This window comes from Nannospalax galili, unplaced genomic scaffold (genome assembly GCF_000622305.1).
Source record: "Nannospalax galili isolate Female #2095 unplaced genomic scaffold, S.galili_v1.0 scaffold272, whole genome shotgun sequence".
NCBI classification, from domain to species: Eukaryota; Metazoa; Chordata; class Mammalia; order Rodentia; family Spalacidae; genus Nannospalax; species Nannospalax galili.
In genome coordinates, this window is record NW_008331836.1 from 113301 (window position 1) to 123810 (window position 10510).

Genomic DNA, 10510 nt, shown 5'->3' on the forward strand with positions numbered 1-10510 from the left:
AGGGTGTTAAAACAACCTTACTGAAAAACTAAACTGGCAAGTGTATCTAATAATTGCCTGGGTTCAGCGTTTCTCTGCGATAAATGAGTAAACTTTAAATGTATCTCTGAGATGCATTATCACAGGCATTGCCATGGGCAAGTTTTATCCAGCGATGAAACAGCAAGGCCTGGTGAGATAAAGATGATAGAAGGGCTGCTATCAGGTGGCAGCTGGGTAATTACAACTCTCTATTTGGGCTCTGCAGTGATGCTGCATGTGATAAGTGGAGAATAATGAAGAAAACGGAGGAGTGATAATGCGGGAGCTAAATGGTAGAAAATAGCCTATCATAGCCCACAGCCCTCTGTGTGCCCATGGGGGCTTTGAACTATCTCCTTCCGTTTTCAGCCACAGGAAAAAAAACTACTCGCTCTCTTTCTTCTTCCTATGCTAAATTTATGTCTGGTGGGACAAAAGGAAAAACTGAAAGAAATCGAGGGTATGTGAAGAGAATATGACCTTTGCAAACAGTTCTGAAGGTCACTATGTAATTATTCTAAAATAATCGTATCCTGTAATCTTGCCCAGACTCACAAAAGATACAAGAGCATTTCTTAAATGTGATTCAGCACAATTTTTGTTGGGGATCATGGCTTATAAAAGGTCAAGTAAACTGTTTCTAATTATAACCTGTCAAGGAGGGCCTGGGCAGAACACTGGAGCCATTTGTTACTATTGAGTGGAACTTTGATTAAGGCAGAAGACAGGCCAAGGGACCATCCATTACACAGAAGGGAAAAGACTGCTCCGGGCTGATATTGTAGGTCTAGAGTCTTAAAACAAAATAACCTGTGAAGAAGCCGGGGCATTTTAACCTTGGTACTTTGGTCATTTAATGTAGCACCAGTCTGACCTTTCACATGGGACTGAGCTTAGGTTGATTTTGTTTTTTACTTGGAATCATCCTGATCTTCACACTGATGATAGATGTGGATGTAATCAAGGGGGAAAAAAGTGTGTGTGTGTGTGTGTGTGTGTGTGTGTGTTTGCACACACGCATATTCATATGTCCACACATGTGCATGTGGTGGCAAGGGTCTTATAAATGTTTTAAACTGTGCTGAAATACATGTAACAGTACAATTCACTGTCTCAAGCGCTCTGTAGCAAGAAGTACATTCGTGATGTTGTCAACCAACTTCCAGAATGCTCTTCAAACTATAACTGCATACCCACTGTGTTAGCTACTTCTCTCCTCACTGTGACCAAACATCTGACAAAAAGCAACTTAAGGGAAGGGAGGTTTTATTTTGGGTCATGGTTTGAGGAGATGCGGCCCATCATGGTGGGGAAGGTCTGGTAGCACAGACCTTGACAACATCAGGAACTGAGGCCAACTGCTCACTCAAATCTGGGCAGATCAGGAAAGCAGAGGGAGCCCAGGAAGAAGGGTGGGGCTACAAACCTCAAGTGCCGCCCCCAACAACCCATTTCCCTAGCTAGTCCTCAGACCCCAAAGATCGGGGGTCAAATATTCAAACAGAAACCTGTAGGGGACATTCTCATCCAAACCATTAGCGCTAACTCCACTCCCTCCCCAGTCCCCTGCAGTCTCAACTGGATGTCTTTATAAGTTTGATTGCTCCAGGTGTCACTTAACAAGTGAAATCACACGTGCTGGTCTTTCTGTTACTGGACTGTTTCACTTGGCGTCCATCCCAGAGGATCCTTGTGCTGTGGCATGGGTTGGACCTCAGCTGGAGAATTCTTCCAGGGAGAACAATCTGCAGCGTACAAGGCAGAGCAGATTGAAATTGTTCTTATGCTAAAGGCACCTTGAAATTGAAGACATTCCGAATAAAATAATAGACCCTGAAATCATCTTTATTGAGATAAAATCTACATAGTATAAAATTCAGCATTTTAGAGAGTACTATTCATCAGTTTTCAGTTCATTTACAATATTATGCAACTGTAACTATGATTTAACTGCAGAACATGTTAGTAATCTCCACAAGAAACCCCTACCCATTAACAGTCACTTCTCATCCCTCACCATCCCCAGTCCCTTTAGACCTTGGCCGTCATTAATCTACTTTCTATTTCTATGAACTTGTCTACTCTAGACATTTCTTTTAGATGGATATCTAAATAATATTTAAATATTTACCTAATATCTGGCTTATTTCACTCAGCATGTTTTCAAGGTTTGTCCACCTTGTGCTTCATGTATTGTTATTTCATTCCTTTTTATAGTTGAATAGTATTCCATTGATGGGAGGGCTGGAGAGATTGGCTCAGCAGTTAAGAGCACTGGCTGCTCTTGCAGAGGACCCGTGTTCAATTCCCAGCACCCACATGATGGCTAACAAGTTCCAGGGGAATCTGACACCCTCTTCTGACATCTGTGGGCATTGCATAACACCAGTGCACTTGCGTACATGCAGAAAATATACTCGTACACATAAAATAAAAATACTAAGTAAATAAACATTCCATTGGTGGACAAACCACGTTGTTTAGTCCATCAGTTGATTGACATTTTGGTTTTCCGTGTTCTTGCAGTTATAAATTAAGCTTCCATGAACATTTATGTACATGTTCTTTGGAAGTAGAATTGCTGATCCTTTGGTGGTTGGTTCTCTTGGGTACATATTTAGAATTGCTAATCATATGTTAACCACACATACAAATTTTTGAGGAACTATCAAACTGTTTTCACAGGAATAGCACCATTTTACATTCCCAACAGGAATGTGTAAAGGTTCCAATGTCTCTACATCACCACCAATGTTTGCTATTCATTTTAATAGCTGTCCTCGTGTGTGTGTGAAGTGGTATCTCATTGTGACATGAGATGATGTTGGTCATTTTATCACATACATTTTGAGAAATGAGTATTTATGTCCTCTGCTCATGTTTCAGTCGCTCTGTTTGACCTCTCATTGTTGAGTTATGAGTTATGAATTCTTCATTTATTCTAGATACTAGATTCTTATTAGATATTAAAATATAACACTTTAAAATCTTTGTCTAAAAAGAGACAGGCATCATATTCACTCCTGCCTGTACCATTAGAAGGAATCATGGGGCTCCTGGAATCACCAAATGGAGCTGTCTGGATGATGCAGTCCCTGGTGGGCAGACACTGTCCAGGGCCAGCTATTCCATTCAAAGAGGACCATGAAACTAGCACACCACAAACTACCCACTGTATTTATGGCTCCAACTATTTCAGAATGCAAACAACTGTGTCCACCTCAACATGGGGACATGCTTAAGGTGCTAGGGGGAGATTAAAACAATGACGTAAGATCTCTAATATGCTAGCAGGTGGTTGAATGTTATACAAATGTTCTGGGCTTGCATGTTAAGGCTGCATTTTCCTTCTAGCTGTCATATGAGGATACCATACACAACTGCCCATTCATACACTACACCTCTACCTCTTATGGTTAGTTCTGTCATTTTTATTAAACCGAGCCAAACTCACTAAATTATTACCCATCAGTTGCTAGGAACCATCCAAACTTTCAGATCAATTGTGTGGCAATACATGTTCAGAGTTCTCCTTTACAAAGTAAACATTAGTCAAGCCTCACACATGACTGTGAAGGATTGACAGAGCTGTGTCAGAGGGACGGAGCAGAAATTCCTGATTATTCCACTGATTCTTCATCTTGCCTTCCAACAAGTTTTACTGTCTTCTAAATCCCTTAAATATTCCTCCAAATTCCAATCACACTCTTTCCTAGCCATGTTTTCTCCAAGATTCATGTTCTATTCCTTCACCGCAACCAGACGTTTTCCTGAGGAAATAAACTTTTTTCTGTGTCACAGTCATCTACCATTCTGCCACTGCACTCAGCCAAAGTCCTCTCTTTTACATGTATTTTATTTGTTTATTTGGGGCTTTGTTTGTTTTGAGAAAAGGTCTCTTATAGCCTAGGCTGGCCTCAAAAATCACTGTGTATCTAAGGATGACTTTGAACTCCTGATCCTACTGCCTCCCCTTCAAGTGCTGGGATTACAGGTATATGCTATCACACCCGTTTTCTTTTCAATGTATTTTAGACAGGGTCAAATTTTCCCCAGAAGTCTGCAGTGTGTTCCTGGGATACTTGTGTGCATTTCTACTTGATATTAGGGGAAGTAAAGATGGCAGGGCACACATCATTAAATCTTGGCTTTTTCATAAAAAAATTTATTTATTTATTTATTTATTTATTTATTTATTTATTTATTTATTTTATGTGTATGCGTATATTGCCTGCATGTAGGTAAGTGGTTATCCTCCTTCTTTTCTTTCCCCTCTTTCCTCTCCGCCTCCCCCTCCTCCTCCTCCTCTTTTTCTTCTTCATCTTCATTTTCTTTGTCTTCTTCCAGTGTGTCTTTTTCCTCCTCTTCCTCCTCCTCCTCCTCCTTCTCCTCCTCCTCCTCCTCTTTTTGGCAGTGCTAGGGATGGAACCCAGTTCCTTTTCTTACATTTTCAAATACTGCACTAAACCAATTAGCAGCAGAATTTTAGGTGCTCTCCATGACAAATGATAGCTGTTTGTGGTGATCATCAGAGCCACATTGTGCCCCAAGGGGCACTTATTCCTCCGAGGGGTGGGACCTGCTGCAGAGAATTGGCTGCCACAGGTTAGCCCAGGTGTCTTGCCCACGTGGATGCGAGAGGGCTCTGAGGCAATCTGGAATGGGGCCGCTGAGCCACAGAGCAGAACCGGGCGCTGGGGCTTTGCCTTTGTAAGTTACTCTATTTCCTCTGCCTTGAATATAAACTATGAAAAATTCAGATAAAGTGTGTTATATGGTTTGTCTAGTAACAGCAGGAGCAAAGGACTCTAAGAGAACTTGGGCTACACACATCCACATACAACTCAGGTGCCAGGTATTGCTTTAAGCACTTTTATTTATTCTGTAATTCAGTTTTCACAACAATGAAGTGATTATAATTTTTACTTCCATTTTACAGGTGAGGAAGTCATGGATAGGAAATTAAGAAGCTGGCCCAACTCATGTGGTAAGAAGTGATGGCACCAGAGTTTTTTAGTTTTTGTTTTATTCTTTTTTCTTTTTTTTTTTTCTGTTTTTTTGACTCAGTGTCACCCTGTAGCCCCAGCTGGCCTGGAACTCCCTATAGAGACCAGGTTGGCCTGGATCTCACAGAGATCCTCCTGCTGCAGCCTCCTCAGTGCTTGGATTAAAGGCATCCATCACCATGCCCAACTAGAGCTAGAGTTTTAACTCAGGTTGTGGGTGCTGTGTAAGTCAGCTTTCTGTTACTGTGACATAATCAACTTAAAAGGAGGAAAATTTATTTTTGTCTTTTGGTTTCAAAAGCTTCGGTGCACAGTCAGTTGACTGTTGCTTTTTAGCCTCTGGTAAGGCAGAGTATCATGGTAAGGGTACATGGTGGGAAAAGAGCTGCTTCCCTCATGGTAACTAGAAGGCAAAAGGGAGGCACAAAGGGACTGTGGTCTCAAGGGCAAGTCCTGAAGACCCAGCTTCCTTCTATGAAGTCTCACCTCCTAGATGTTCCACATCTCCCAACTACACAACAGGCTGCTCCACTAAGCCATTGACACAGGAGCCTTTGGAGGAACTTCAAGATCCAAACTACAGCAGCAGCCTCACATTTTGAACAACTATTAAATATCAGATGTGGAAGGAGTTCGTTAACTATACGTAAGACAGTTTTCTTTATTTCAAATCCTATAGAATGTCAGAAATAGAAATGAAATTTGAAGCCCATGTTTTCTGTTGATCTTCTCGTAGCCTCTGTGTAGTATTTTTGTAGAACACAAACATCTCAAGGACAAAAATTGTGTTTTAAACCATTATTGTTGGTCAAATGTCTGTATTGTGTGGCTTTCTATATTGACCTAGAAAAGCTTAATTTGTATATTGATTCTTCTTTCTTAATTCAAATTTGGTGATACGATCGCTTAGTTGTCAAGGTAAACCTTAAAGATCCGTATCTATGCAACAGTAAATATTCATCTTCATAGTGGGGAGAAAAAGCAGATGGCCCATGTTTCTTGGTGGAGTTGTCTACAATGATTTTCTCTTTTTCTCTTCATCATGTCCACTGTAGTGGACAGGAGAAGTAAGGCCTGTAACGAATCCCATATTGTTATCTTAGCCCAATATCTAAACATGGGATTTATCATCCTCCCTGAAAAAAACCAACCTATTCAGGGAGGCAGAGGCAGGCAGATCTCTGTGAGTTCAAGGCCAGCCTGGTCTACATTAGTGAATTCCAGGATAGCTGGGTCTCCAGGAGACCTTGTCTCAAAAAGACCAAAAAAAAGAAAAAAAGTTATCGTGGGGCTGGAGAGATGGCTCAGAAGTTAAGAGCACTGACTGCTCTTGCAGAGGACCCGGGTTCGATTCCCAGCACCCACATGGCAGCTACGAACCATCCTTAACTCCAGTTCCAGGGGAATCCGAAGCCCTCTTCTGACCTCCGCAGCACTGCACAACGCGGGTGAACTCACATACACGCAAGCAAAAGACTCATACACATAAAATAAAAATAGTAAATAAAATATCTTAAAAATAGTTATCTTGTCTCTTGTTCAAAAAAGCTGATATGATTTGCCCTTCAATTTGGCTTGAATTATTTTCATTAAGCCCTAATACTTCAATTAGCTTAAGTCCTTGACAGTTTAAACAAAGCAATAGATAACCAGGACTGATAATGGAACTAAGAATCTGTTCATAAGAAACTTCAGGATCATCAGCATGATCATTAGAGAGGTTCTAATAAAACTATAATAACAGCCAGCAATCATAATAATAACAACGACCATGATTAATAATCATAACACTCTGTACTTATCTCACGCCTTTCATCTATGGATCTAAAAAGCCTTTTCACAATCATTAATGATGCCCAACATTCTTGTGCGGTGAATATTCACAGTGTCCAGAAAATAGACTAAGCTACCGTCAGTGATCGCAGTAATAGAAACAAGACAGGATGGCACAAAAGGAGCTAGTGACATCCCTCGCTCTCCTACCACATTCTGCCAGCTCTGTTAGCCATTATATTGGATGAACTTACTGCCTGGAGAGCACGGAGTGGCAGAGACCATGTAGGCAGTCTGTGTGATTCAGGACTCGTGCTGGATGAGATTACTGAAGAGCAAGCATTTCCCAAAAAAAGAGTTCTGCCAAGAAAATAAAGTCATTGGCCTATACTGGTTCACATTCAACAGATTTCTGCATCAGTTTGACTTGAAAGAAAAGTCAGATTAGATTATTTTCTTCTTAGCTTGTTCTTGAGATGAATGAGCAGACTTTAAGAAGTCTTGGGAATTGTTTAATGAAGAGTTCCAGGAGGGCTACCCAGGATAAGTTTATGTGGATGGGCTAGGGAATGTCAGGGAACTTTCATGCAGAGAGGTGGCTAGGTAACCAATTTCTTATGACCTTGCTATCCCAAAATCTAAAACCTCAAACAAGACAAACACCAACAAAATAAAGATGAAAACCAACCAACAACCCAAAAAGGAAAAAAAAAAAAAAAAAAAAAAAGAATTGTCTAATGTAAAAGGAACGTGCTTATTTATTCAGCAAGTCTTTTCTAAGCACTTGAAATTTCTATGTGCAAGTGTTTGTGTAAAGAACATTGAGGAAGAAAGCCCATGTCTTTTTATTAAGTATTGGCCTTGCTCCATTATCATTATTTTTGTACATTTAAAAATGTTTTTAAATTTTATTTATTAATTATTTTTGTCTTGTGTATGAGTGTATTGCCTGCATGTATGTGAATGCACCTGTGTCATACAGTGCCCACAGAGATCAGAAGAGGATGTTGAATTCCCTGGAACCACTTATAGATGGTTATTCACTGCTGTGTGGGTGCTGGGAACCAAATTTAGGTCCTCTGCAAGAGCAGCCAGTGCTCTTAACTGCTGAGACATCTCTCCAGCTCCTATTTTTGAACTTTTTAAAAGTTTATATCAGAGATTTTGGACAAACTATTAAAGCATTAGTGTGCATCCTTAATTTCACTTTTTAAACAGATTTTACTTTTTAAATTTATGTGTATGCATGCACATGCTCACATATGGGTGCCCAGGGAGACCAGAAGAGGGCATCAGATCCCCTGGAGCTAGAGTTACAGGCAGTTGTGAGCTGCTCAAGGTGGATGTTAGAAACTGAACTTGGGTCCTCTGCAAGAGCAGCAAGCATTCAACCATTGTACTACGCCATTTGTTCAGCCCTAAGACTATAATTTTTATTCTTTTTTTAGGGTATTTTAAAATAATTATTTATTTAATAACTACATTATTAGAAGAAACATTTCATTACAACATCATTGACATATTCAATAACAATTTTTTAGAGCTAAGGTGCAGCTCTCTCAAAATTGACTGTAAATTTTTAGGTTTACAATTGAATTAGTACAGTTATACAATATTGTACTCAGTATAAACCCTATATGACATAAAATTAAATGAAGTTTTAACCTTTAAAAAAGCTCTCCATTTCATTATTAAAATACAGTTTTATACAGAAAAATTTATTTTCAATGCAATTGACATTAAGATGTTTGCACATGCATTTCTAATCTCTATATATCTGATTATTACTAGTGACAGTCTGTTATTTTCTGAGCTCCTCGGCATCTGAGCATGGATATAAAGTCATCAGGTAGATTTCAATGGTAATGCTTTTCACATCTACTAATTATTATGATGTAAATTTTATGCTTTTTCCTCAAATATAATTCATCTTTTAAAATTTGTTGATTTTTTTTGTGTATCTCACACAGAACATCCCAAACCATCTTATTCATCTATACACCCACTTCCCAGATGGCACCCTCCCATAGCCTACCTCCCTCCACTAGAGCCCTTATACTCTGTCATCCCTGCTACTGTCCACTGTGTTGTTGGCACCTCTAGCTGTTCCCCACTACTTGTCCATCCGGTGAATCTATTCAGCCTATCTAGAGGTCTTTATTTTAGGAAGGTCAGCTGTTCCTCATCTAGCAGCAATCAGTTGTCAATATTCCTTCAGAAAAGATTGGGGTCTGCTGTTCATTTTCCCAGTTCTATGTTGGGTTACTGTCTGGGAGTCTCTTTGCTGAGTGTGGATAAAAAGTCATCGCGTAGATTTCACTGGTAATGTTTATCACCTCTACTATTTAACATGGAGTAAATTTTTATGCTTCCTCCTCAAATATGTCTTTTTTAAAAAATTGTTGATTTTTCTGTATGTATATCATACAGAACATCCCATACAATCTTATTCATCTCTATACCCACTTCCCAAATGGCACCCTCCCATAGCCTCCCTCAAATTTTTATTCTTTATGTCAACTTCTAATTCAAAATATCTAGGGGATATGATGCATAATTTGGATTAGCATATGCAAATGAGTCTGGGCTACTATCAAGTTAAGCGGTGGAATTCATTTGCTGCATGTACTTAGACTTTCATGAAACCTCACCTGAAATCATTAATGCTACTTACAGTAAAGAGCACACTCAGCCCTGGCAGCCCCACCCAGTCCCTGAACACACTGTAGCAACTTGCTTGGTTTCCTCACTTAACTGGGTAAAAGGGTATTTTCACATTACTCAGGTATTCTGTCATTGTTACATGGAACTTTCATGGAATAGAAGAGAAAAATTTGAGATGTCTGTTTACTAGAGGGAGCCTCAGCCAAGATCACAAGACAGAGATGTGGGTTAGAATCTGGACCAAACATTTGAGTCCTCAGTCCTCTGCTCTCTCTACCTACTCGGTGAAAATTGGCTGAGTCACAGGCACTCTGCCTAGAAATTAGGCTCTTGTCAGGGTAAACTTTCCCAAACATCCTCTGTATAAGTTTTAGGAGTGAGAAGGATGAAGCAATTGATCAAAATGAACAGTGGAGATCACTCAGAACTTACCTGATCGATGTCACTTTGAAAAACTGTATCAGCTTTGCCTTCAGTTAATCCCCATACTCAACTCAGAGATAAAACATCCCATTTGCCTTCAAGTTCTAGACCCATTAACCATAAAACTAGTCTTGATAAATACTGGGTGGGGTGGACTGGGGAGCAGGGAAATGTAAGAGGGGAGGGGAGAGGGCTGAATACGAACAAGGATGATATGTAGGTATAAAAATGTCACAATGAAAGCCATTATCTTGTATGTGACCTTAAAATTCACTTAAGCCACATGTATGGTGGCACATGCTTGTAATCACCGTATTCAGGAAATGGAGGCAGGATCAGGAGTTCAAGGTCATCCTTGCCTACATAGCAAGTTTTTTTTTAATTTTATAATTTTTAATGCTTTTGTATTTGCATTAGTTCTACCTTCCCAGTCCCCCTCCAACTTCTCTCATGCCCTCCACTCCCATACAATCTCTTGTCCTCTTCTTTATTATTGTTACATATATAATATATATTATTATTACACACACACACATATGTATATATAATGCACTGAGTCCATTTAGTGGTACCTGTGTTTAGGGATGCCCAGCTTCTTTATGCAACAGATGAAGACTATTACA